Below are 12070 nucleotides of genomic sequence, written 5' to 3'. Positions count from 1 at the left end.
TTACAAACTAACACCCACAGCAGAGCAGGGTCCTTTCATCTACTAAAGCAGATGCTTTTATGATTAATAGCTACTTGTGATTCAATCACCAACTACAGTGAGAAGCCAGAGAATAGTGCACTAAAAGATTTTGACAGGCTCCCTCAAAATTCTTTTAGGTTATATTAAAGACTAATCCCTAGGGAAAAAAAAAAAATAATAAAATAAAATAAAAAATCCAACACTGTCCATAATGCTCTGTCATGTTAGATTTTCCACTTAAGATATCAGAAAATTACAGTAAAATTACCTAAACAAAAATATTTGTGAATATTCAAAGATTTCATGTGATGTTAAAGGAGTACCTTAGACACACTACAGAAAAAGAATATATTCAGACAGTATGAAGCTACAAATAAGATTAAAAAAACTAAAATGCACCATTTGTCAATTTGACAGCCCAAAGTAACTCATTTGCAATGACTGATGTGTTTTACATAAAACACCAGAATATTAAAAACCAGCAAAGAGCCAAACAATAAATTACTAAGTATCTGTACATCATGCTTTTCCCCTTTTATCAGAGCACACTATCTGTTATGCTTCCTCCCCATCCCTTACAACAACATTTTAGAGATAACATCTGCACATCTTAAGGACTAAACAAATTACTGACCATAACTGGGAAGAAGAGTTTAAAAAAGAAATGTGTATTTTATTTCCTAACCCAACAGTATTTTGCTACTCTGTGAAAGGACAGTTAGCCTTTGAGCAACTGGACAAGGCAGTTAACCACCATGACATTTTATATACCCTAGCTACCATATTGGGCATACTAGGGTCTGATAATTTATTGTTAAAATTACACTGTTGAGCTAATGTTGCACACTAAATTATTTTTTAATATAATTTTATATATTTTAAATATGATTTACTATAAACATTAGTAATATTAAAACACTAGGAGAAGCAAGTACTTTGTATCAACTTAAATAAAAGGAATGTAGCAGAAAAGCATGTGAATTTTCAGTCTAGAAATCAAGAACTAAACTTGAATTTTCTAATACAAATGCTTAAAGACAACTGAGAGGGAAAGAAAAGCCCACAAAATCTACCAGAAATTCCAGGTTATCAATGTAAGAGATAACCATAGTTTGTTTTCAAGTATTCCTTAGTTCCTATGCTATGGCTTTTCCTGTAAGTTCAAGATACATGTGAAATTGACTACAAGAAACCATGTGCCATTACCAAGGCTGATTCTAATTAGAAAACTAGCAGTTATTAGAATTAACCTCTTCTTATACTAATAATAGGCTTATTTGGTCAACACATCATCAATCTCCCAACCCATTAAAACAAGTATTATTATTACATTTCAATATTAACTAAAAATAAGAGGGGAGTTTCTTTTGGAGAAAATTACTTTAGAGCTAGAAAACTTCCTCACCTCAGGATTCATATTTCCCTACATGCTGCAGGATTTAATTTTGTCTTCACTGGGAAAAGTCATGTCCCCTGTGTAGACAGGGTCCCAAAAAGCCTGTAAAACCTAGTGCCAGGTTACAGATCTCTAGGTTTACTACAAGTGAAAGACCAGGATTTCTAAACTCTATTGCTAACAGGCCAAAGGTGAGACCTCTAACTTGGGTATTCTGGGAGGTGGGGGAGAATGGCAAACCGGTGTCATTGGTTTGTTTTAAACATCCTCTTTCCACCTAAGTCTTCCTGCTGCTCTTTGGTCTGTGTTCTCTATGAATTCTCAGCACTGACTTGTGAGGTCTGCTTGAATGCAGAAGGAAAAATGTCTATTGTCTAAACGGAAGTTCTTACCAAAACCCTTCAATTTCTTGACAATGTAGAATTTAGTAATTATGTAAATGATTCCTGACTGACTTGTATTTTTATGCCAATATATACACAACATACATTACACTATAATTATTTTTTTGTGTCATTAGTCTTAATATTTCTAAACATTAGGGTGGATTGTACTTTAAACATAAAACTGTATGAATTGTGATAAGGGCCCACTCAATATCATAGAATCATAGAATCCTAGGGGTTGGAAGGGACCTCAAAAGATCATCTAGTCCAACCCCCCCTGCCAGAGCAGGGTCTTCTAGAGTACATCACATAGGAATGCATCCAGTTGGGTTTTGAATGTCTCCAGTGAAGGAGACTCCACAACCTCCCTGGGCAGCCTGTTCCAGGTCTCTGTCACTCTCACAGTAAAAAAAAATTTTTCAGATATTCACCTTGAACCTCCTATGCTCCAATTTGCACCCATTACCCCTTGTCCTATCATTGGTCATCACTGAGAAAAGCCTAACTCCATCTCCCTGACACTCAATCCTTACATATTTGTAAACACTGATGAGGTCACCCCTCAGTCTCCTTTTCTCCAAGCTAAAGAGACCCAGCTCCCTCAGCCTTTCCTCATAAGGGAGAGGTTCCACTCCCTCCATCATCTTTGTAGCTCTGCGCTGGACTCTTTCAAGCAGTTCCCTATCCTTCTTGAACTGAGGGGCCCAGAACTGGACACAATACTCCAGATGTGGCCTCACCAACGCAGAATAGAGGGGAAGGAGAACCTCTCTTGACCTACTAACCTACTAAACTAACCTCTCTTGACCCTTTCTAATGCACCCCAGGATGCCATTGTACTTCCTAGCCACAAGGTCACATTGCTGGCTCATGGTCATCCTCCTGTCTACCAGGACCCCCAGGTCTCTTTCACCTACACTACTCTCCAGCAGGTCAGCCCCCAACCTGTACTGGGACATGGTGTTTCTCTTCCCCAAATGCAAAACTCTACACTTGCCCTTGTTGAACTTCATCAGGTTTCTCCCCGCCCAACTCTCCAGCCTGTCTAAGTCTCTCTGAATGGCAGCACAGCCTTCTGGTGTGTCAGCCACTCCTCCCAGCTTAGTGTCATCAGCAAACTTGCTGAGGGTACATTCTATACCCTCATCCAGGTCATTGATGAAGATGTTGAACAACACTGGTCCCAGCACTGACCCCTGAGGGAGTCCACTAGTCACACACCTCCAAGCAGATTCTGCCCCGTTGACTACAACTCTCTGACTCCTTCCTTTCAACCACTTCCTGATCATCAAACCCATACTTGATCAACTTATCTACAAGGATGCTGTGGGAGACAGTGTCCCCCTTCACACTGTATTTACTTCATGGAGAAAATTTTTCTACATGCAGAGAGTCAAAAGCAGTTCCTTGGTATTACTTAAATAGCAAGTAAGCATGCCCCTGCATTCATTCTGTCTCTGCAAAAAGTGTCACTGGACAGAAAAATTGTATTAATAATGAATTACAGCCTTTCCAACAATTCATGGTTAGTTCTTACTTTACTGGAAAAGTATGAATATGTATAAAACCCAGTATGTTCTTCTTCCACAAGTAAGTGGTGGAAGAAGCTTGAAACAAGTATCATGTTACGGGGCTTTGCTTTTGGCTAATTTCTCTTCTTAAGACAAAGTTTTGCTCCATTTTAAAATATTAAATTTTTTTGAGTGTAAGACACTACCAACTGTCAGAAAGTTTATATCCTCCCAGAAAAACTACATCACTATATCTCCTTCTTTGTAAAAACAGCAACTCTGTTGACAAGACTCCAGCTGTTTATGGGACCATTCCAAACTTACTTTTGCCAGTCCTTACCAATAGGCTACATAGTAATCAGCTATAGTTACAAACACTCAGAAGGTATCTCAGACAACACAATGAAATCCAGCATTCTCAGTGGAAGACAAAAGTCTTCATTTTTTGTTAGCTTTCATGAATTTGGAAGGTTTGAAAACAGAGTATTACTTCAATCATAAATTGTATAAGTGATTAGCATAAAAAACACACCTAAAAATTATTCTTACAGATAAAAATAAATGGTATGTGTGAACCTGGTATGTGTGAACCAAACATTGCCTTACATGGTCAGAATTTGCATTATCTCTAAGAGACCTTGTGTGAGGGGATACATAGATGGACAGGCCACACAGCAGATGGTATGAATTTGGAATCCCATTTGCTCAAGTTCCCATTCAGGGTACATGAGAAATCAAGGAAGATATGAATATAGAAAAAAAAAACAACAAAAACAAAAACAACCTTTCCTGTATTCAAAATACACACCAAAATACACTTCCTTCTACTATGAAGTTGGTTTTAAGTATTCCATGGTCATATGATAGATGAAGTCTTATGCACAAGTCACACTTATGTCATATATTTTAAACAAACTGAAGTCCTTTAAAAAGTTTCCTGATGACTTTAAGTATAAATTTTGAAATTATATACAGAATCACTTGAAGAATATCTGGCTATGAAGTCTGCTGAAGTCAAAAAAAAACTGGGTCATTCTCAAGTAAAAATTATCTAATCAATATGCTGAATCTGATATGGTAAATCATATTAAATTGCTGAGTCATGTATAATCCGCCAAATAAAAGAAAACTACAGCAAAGTCTGTTTTGAAAGAACTGGATATATTCTCAAGATAATATGAACATCTATTTTAACCAGAGTGAGTTCTATTTCCCTAGAGGTATCTGTACACAACATTTTGCCATGCATCCTGTTATGAAAAAAATCAAATGCATGCAACTAGGCACAACACTGTACAGCGAGGAAAAACAGTAACATTAGTCAAAGCTAAATAAACAAACAAGTAGAAAATTCTCAGCTACATGTCAATTCTACATATAAGAATGCACATACTAAAGAACAATGTTTTATAATGTTCAGTTTTAAAACATGCATGAAATTTCGTTTGCATAAACAAGTGTTCAGTAACCTCATTTCCTGCACAACAGTGAACACTTACTGAATCTCCCACATATTGCTTATTTCAACTACATAGAGAAGCTTGAAAAAATATTGCAAGACACCACTACCACCAGACTGCTTGCATTAGTTCTAGATACAGTAACATCTCAATACCAGTAAGCATGGATCATTGTTTCATTCAGATTTATTAAAGTTCTACAGAATTACTTCCTTAAACTTGTGTCTATTTTAAGAAGTAAACAACTATGTCAGGTAGTTACTAGCAAAACTAATGACACAAATATATGGAAAATGAAAGCTTTAAGAACTGAAAGCTAGACTTGAAACAATCAAATATTAAATCCATCCTCTTTAATTTCATTAAAGCATCTACAAATTGTCAAGACTGCTTGTGTGAGGAGGATTTTCTTTCCTCAACCTAGAAGCTTTCCTCCTTCAAATGACTGGTGTCAGCTTTCTCGCCACCATGTCAGTGCCTCTTCACCTCTACAGTTTAACTGCTTGGAACCAAGTCCATTAATTGTTCTGATTTGAATGTCTCAGCTACACTCCAACAAAGTGAACTAAGTTACATTTCCAATCCCATCCCAAAAACCACTTGTCCACAGCGCACATCTGCATCTAATAGAACACCATTTGAGGACAATGTCTGAGCCGCAGAGAACTTTATTAGGAAGAATATCAGAAGTATATTAAGACACCAATATAATCACTTCTGTATCTCACCAGTACCAAGAAATTCTTACAGCTATACTAGCACATCAATAAATCACCTCTCTGCCCCCCGCAATAGGCGCTGGCTACTCAAGTCATATCCTGTAAAAGTTCAAAGAAAAATGGTATGTGAGGGAAAGGGTAAATTCAACATGAAGTTAAAGATCTGGAGTAGAAGAATAATTAGCTTGTGAGAAATAGGTAATTTTCACATTATAAAAAATTCCTAATGGAGTTTTTCTTTAATTTCCAACAGATAATTACACCATCTACAAAACCTTTCCAACCCAGTTCTACATCTGTTTAGTAATGAAGCTTTTCTCCAACAATGCTTGGTTTACATTGACAAAACTGTAATTTACATATACATAATGCTACTTGTGACATTGGTTTTGACAGCTATTTAAACAGTGTAGTTTTTCTTAAAAGACCATGAGCTTATTTTGCCAGAAATCCAAGAATTAATTGGGCTGCATTAAAGAACCAACAGGAAAGGAAAAAATTATACTCGCAGTCTCATTTAAAAAAATAAATATGTCCAGTTTCCTAGCACAAACTAAATGAATGACACATATCCCAAGGTAGCAGTGACATTAAAACAATGTGACGTGTACACTGTGTAAGCATGGTGTCAACTTGAGGCAAAAAAACAATATTTCCAAAAAAGGCTGAATTAAAGCACACCAGGCACGTAAAATGCAGTGTTTTTTCTTCCTTTTTTTAATGAAAGGGAAAGAAAAGCTATCACATTTCACAGATTAAACCATGTCATCCATCACAGCCTAAAGCACTGCAGAGGGTTCATTTGGTTGCATTACCAGCCACCCTACAATGGTTTTCCTCCAGAAAGACTGTAAAAACTAAACTTGCCATGTAGCAAGCCATAAACCAATGATTTTTACAAAGAAAAGCCCTCATTAAAGTAGCAATCACAAGTGGCTAAGCCACTCCTGAACCAAACTACATGTTAGCCACAATGATCCGAGACATGATCTTCCTTCTTCACACAACATGGTTACTTCCCACTCCATCTGATTTGGAAGAAGCAGAGGTGCTACACAGAAGCTGTAATGCTCAACCTTCACTTGATTTTTCTCCAGGGCAGAAAATAATTGGATGTCACACCTACTAACTCAATTTCATTCTGTTAATTATTCTTTAGAGATATTTTCTCTTTTTCTCCCCTCACCACCACCATATTTTGAATAGGACTAATGAAGTCACTAGTGAAATTATTTTGAACACTATTGATCACATATATTGGAGTAACTACCTCCACAATATCTCTTTTTTTAAAAAAGCAGCACATAAAGAAAAATTATGCAAAGACTGAGCTGAGCTAAGCATGTGCTGTAACAGACAAGATAAATGATTGGTGCTTGTATTTCGTTTGTTTTTTAAAGGTAAGTCTCACAGAGGGTCATAATATGATAAATCTTTGCACAACTCTAATGAAAGTCCAGTACTAAAATGCTATAAAACACTTAACATACACACACAAGTGCTGATTGACTGATACAAGCTTCAACCCCAGGAGGACTGAAGAGCATTGTAATATTGTGTAAAAACTTGATGATTTGAGTATGTGGGCAGGTTCAACAGTTAAAAGGCAAGAGATTAGTCACATGATTTCATAAGTTAGTACACACAAAACAAAACACCCATGCACATTATGATATATACTACCTAGAGATGTGCAATTATTTCATGTCATTATCCTTCAGAAGGGTATGACCCATCAGCAGGATAAAAGGCTCACAAGTGGCCTCTCCTGGCTACTGCATTTTGCTTTTGGGAGCCTCTGAACATACTGAGCAGTGGATGAGCAACTTACATAGGAACTTCCCTGCTTCCCTCTCCTCCTCTCCCCACACAGTCTCCCCTACAGGACAGTCAGAGGCCGAGACTTCCCAAGGGAAGCATTGAGAAGATATACAAACTGACCTCGGAGATGGCATTAAAACCTTTTCTTTGGCATCAATAGGATTCCAGAGTACTTGGTGTTACCCAAGCAGCCACTAAGGGTTGCTTAATGGAAAACAAACCTAATAACAGCATAGCAGAAAGTAGGATTTGGGGAACTGGTCTACCAGCCCTCCCCACATTCTGCCACACTCCGTGTTTATATTTATTCCTTTTAAGTACCTTCACTATTCTAGCTTCCGTTATAATAAAAACACAGCTTTCAAGATCCACAGTTCTGATAGACAGACAGATTCCCTTCAAAATGCTGTCAGAGCAACAAAAATTACTACCTGTAAACTTTGGCCAGCTCGACATCCCATCACATGTTTATGCAGGTTTTAGTTATTAAAACACCACCATGAGATTAATATATACATAAGAATTAAGGTAGTCTCCCTCAACATTAGTTCAAGGAGGTAATCATTTTATACAATGCATTTATGTGAAAGTACCCTGAAAACTGTATATCAGATGCACACCAGCTACAGAGACTGCTTTGCCAGCACAGTCCTGTCTCAGCAAGCCAGTGGCATCCTGCCAGAAAAACACCTGCAGCCTGAACAACCTGCAGCACAATACATAATACTTGCCAAAGAGGAACCAAAGAACAAAACAATGACACCATTAATTACCTGAACAATTCAATGACTCACAAGCAGGACAACATTTATTCCAAATTAACATAGACATTTTCTCCCACTGGCTAATTTCAACATTTTGATCCTGCCATTAAAACAAATAGCATTTCTACCCACTGGCTTACTCCCTGTATTCCAGTTACTCACAGAGAGGATGGTCTTGCTCAACTAGTTCAGGGCATAATGGTTGTGATTTATTTCTTTTTAAAAAGCAGCACTGCTGAAAAGACTTATCTTTCTCTCAACTAGGGCAAAATCCATCCTTGCACATTTGAGCAGTATCTTTACTTTTTATTAGTACATTATGGTACACTCTCCCTTGTGTTTCACAGCTCTAGCAATACAAAAACCATCAGGATTACAATATTGCATTTGTTCTGTTCATATAATCCAATAATCTATCTACCTCCACACACTGGTGCCGGTGCCAACAGCACAGGTCTTACAAGGAAATGGTAAGAGGATCTTTGAATAGACTCACCCTTCAAATCAGGTTTCCTTCTACTCTTCAAAGAATTATAAAGCAATTTAAGTCACACAGGACTGAGTTTAAACTCTTTTCCAAAACATAGCCTGGCATCAATTCAATTATCTTGTCAGCTGTACAAATATTCAATTCCCATTTTAAAACCTGCTGTACCTACAGGCCTTAGAAACACTCTGCAGCAACATTCACATTTGACATTCTTTTTCTCTTCTGTTTCACCAGAGACACTTGCACCTACACTGTTCTGCAAACTGAGACAATTTTTTTCACTACCTCATTTACCAGTGTAAATCTAGTCTTAATACATTGAAATAATATATATTAGAAATATACTGAAAATAAGCCCTGAAGATATTTTATTTGCTATTTCAGTAAATTTCATTCTTAAATTGTCAATCTAGTAGAAATGGCAGGACCATAAAATACGTTGTATATAATAAGTTCAGAAAATATGTACGTTATTTTTTTCCACATTGTATAGTAAATGGTACAAATATTTTATAAATCTTGAAAACCATGACAGAGACCTTATGAAAACTAATATTCCATTTATCACATTATTACTCAAAGATAAATAACCAGAATTTCAGTTTTCCAATCTTTCTTCATTATTTCAGACACCAAAATTATGAGTTGTTGACTCTAGTCAATATTCTTTAAAAATATGAACTCCACAATTTAAGCAATTCTTGAGATTTCTATAGTTACTCAAGAAAGGGTCACAAATATCTGAAATACAAGCAGTCTCTAATAACCACACTACACTGACAACCTTTAATGATCAGTCAGGCTAAGACCAAGATCTTGGTAGAGCATGGAATCCCACTGGACACTCATTACCTACTGAAGCAGCAAACAAAACAACTTCAGATTTTCAGATAAAACTGTGACTTTAGGTTTTATCTTTACATTCAGGCAGAAGAACCCCAACTCCACGAGTTCCCTGCCTAGCCACAGCCCATAGCAGCAGCCAGCACAGCATGGCACAGCTCCCACCACAGTACCATCAGAGGTAAGGTGATGACACCTTGGAGATACCTCCTTATTCTCACACTGTTTCTCTCCAATTCCTCCCTAGTTGTTTTTTTCTGCTTGGATTTTGTAGGGTTGAAGGGAGGGAAAGCATTGGGGTTTTTTTAGGTTTTGGAGGTCTTTGTTTGTTTGGCATTTTCACAGCAGTAACTTCAATGAGTGCCAGATTTTTTCCTAATTAATAGTAGTATTAGCATTTTGGGGGTCTACTTCTTTAGCTGAAAGAATACAGAGCTAGTTAAAAAGCTGAAATCGCAACACAACAGCATTTAACCTGTCAATACTACACCAACTTTGAAGCCAACAATAGTTAATTAATTCATTTAAGTCCTCTGGGATGAAGAGATAAGTTTGCTTTGCCTGTGAATTGCTCTAAATATTAATTTTTTGTTTGCCTACTGGGACTATATCAAACACAGTTAAAATGGTTACTGTGGTTACAGTGATGGATCAAGAAAAATTAAAGTTATTTAACCATCAAAATACAAATTATAAGCCTGCAGAAAACAGCAAAACACTACTGGTCCTTATACAAAAAAGTAAGATACAGATCCACAGTTCTTGTCATTTCAGAAAATCAAGGCTCACAATCCCAGATCTGTGAGCAACTGATTTTTTTTTTTCTCTGAGACTTATAAAATACAAAGCATTTACACTTTTTTTTTTTAAACATATCCATAAATATATTATTACATCTTCTTTACAATCATTATAAAACAAAAAACCAATTGTTTTATTAACTAGTGAAAGAGGGGAAGAAAAATATCAAAATGGTCACATATTCCACCTAAAAGGTGGAGGAAGATATGAGGAGGGACAAGAAACACACAACAAATGAACTTTTTATGTTAATTCACTCAAGGCAAAATAATGCAGTTTTCAAGTGAAATTGTACTGAAATCTTGTTGTCACAAAAAAAGGTCCATCTGAAAAGCTCTGCACATTAAACACCATTTCTCACACGAACAGCACTAACAGACAAAACAGCAAAAACCCACAGCTGTGCATACATTTATGAAAAACCCCAAACCAAACAACCTTGAAATAGTATGCTTTTAAATCAAATAGCAATAATTAATGGGTCTGTAACAAACTAAAATTAACCATTAAGCCACACTTAAGAGTAGTAAGAGAACAACTCTCATGGCAGGGCTTGTTTCCTGGCAGCAATGCTGGCAAAATCTTTTCTCTGGCTTCCTAAATGAGCACACTCTGCACCAACCCCAAAAGGGACACAGATACTCAAAGCTGCTGAAGTGGTAGCAAACCCAACAAAATGAAAACAAGGGATCAAGGAAAAAATTAGTTAATTTTTAAATTAAAGACATAAATATATAAAAACTATTTTAATAGCTACTGCAGCAAAAACATGTAACAGAGGTTTGGTTTTCTCACGCATGCAGACACAACTCTGCTACTCTTTGTGAGGCTGCTCTCGTCTACAAATCTGACCTCATGCTAGTAATTACTTAACAATAAATCTATTTTACATTACTTACATTCTTATCTATTCCATGTTTTTTTCCCCTCATTCCTCAACAAAAACATGACAATTCACATGTCTACTAAAGTGTAAAAAATTATATAACACCAAAAAATTGTAAAGTGTCTTTTTTAAACTAAAATTTTCATGTTTCCTGTGATGAGTTTTTGCTATAATTAGCATGGCTCAAGGAGTGGAAAATCATCACCCAATGCTTCTCATAGCAGACTGTGTTAATGGAGTAATCGTACTCCTTACTTTAGGAAAAGGCTGGAGGGACCAAGCGCCTGATAGCCATAGGATATACATTAAATAAATCCAAATACAGACCATATAATATATATATACAAGGAATTTTCCTAAATTGTTAACAACATTTTCTCTTGCACTCTTATTTCAAGGATATAAAAGTTGTAGTTTCTTGTGCCACTTGCCTATAGAAATTAAGAGTTGCAGCTGACACATATCTGTGATGTGGCTAGATTCTCAGGATAACCTTGCAGTTTCCAAGTACATAGAGTAAGGCAGCCAAGGGAAGAATATTTCTGTAAATTCCAAGCTTTCTAAATGATATGTATCATCAGTTGCTCAAGGCTGGAGCTGCAGACAGCTATCTGCAAACAACCTATCCTCCGATTTTAACTGAGGTTCACACAGCTTCTACCAAAATTCAGCCTTCCCCCTACATGTAATTATCCCAGTATGTCATCTAATGTTTGTTAGTGTTTTATTATCATAACATAGTCAAATGCATCATGAAGCTTAAAAATTCTCAATCTGCTCTCAGAAAGTTTACCTGCTTCATTAGATTTTACTTTTTTTGCTCTACAGATTAGCAATGACCAAAAAAAATTGAAAATTATTAAATGCAAGCTATAGAGGCTGTGTCAGACTCACATTTTTTATCGCCTGATTATACTGAGAACATGCTACTCTCAGACAGCTCTAGATAGCTCTGTTTCTAACATTAATGTG

The 12070-nt window shown here is 36.4% G+C and overlaps 1 protein-coding gene across 1 annotated transcript in view; it reads right to left on the bottom strand.

Annotated features, from left to right (window-relative positions):
• The window catches only part of LOC104387563 (partitioning defective 3 homolog B-like), a gene marked incomplete at its 3' end in the record, with an annotated part of 181676 nt that overhangs the window by 151715 nt on the left and 17891 nt on the right, over positions 1-12070 (bottom strand). The window lies entirely within an intron of this gene.

This window comes from Chaetura pelagica, unplaced genomic scaffold (genome assembly GCF_000747805.2).
Source record: "Chaetura pelagica isolate M959 unplaced genomic scaffold, ChaPel_1.0 scaffold3, whole genome shotgun sequence".
Lineage (NCBI taxonomy): Eukaryota > Metazoa > Chordata > Aves > Apodiformes > Apodidae > Chaetura > Chaetura pelagica.
Note: the sequence above shows the minus strand (reverse complement) of the source record. Positions and strands in the feature narration are given on the sequence as shown.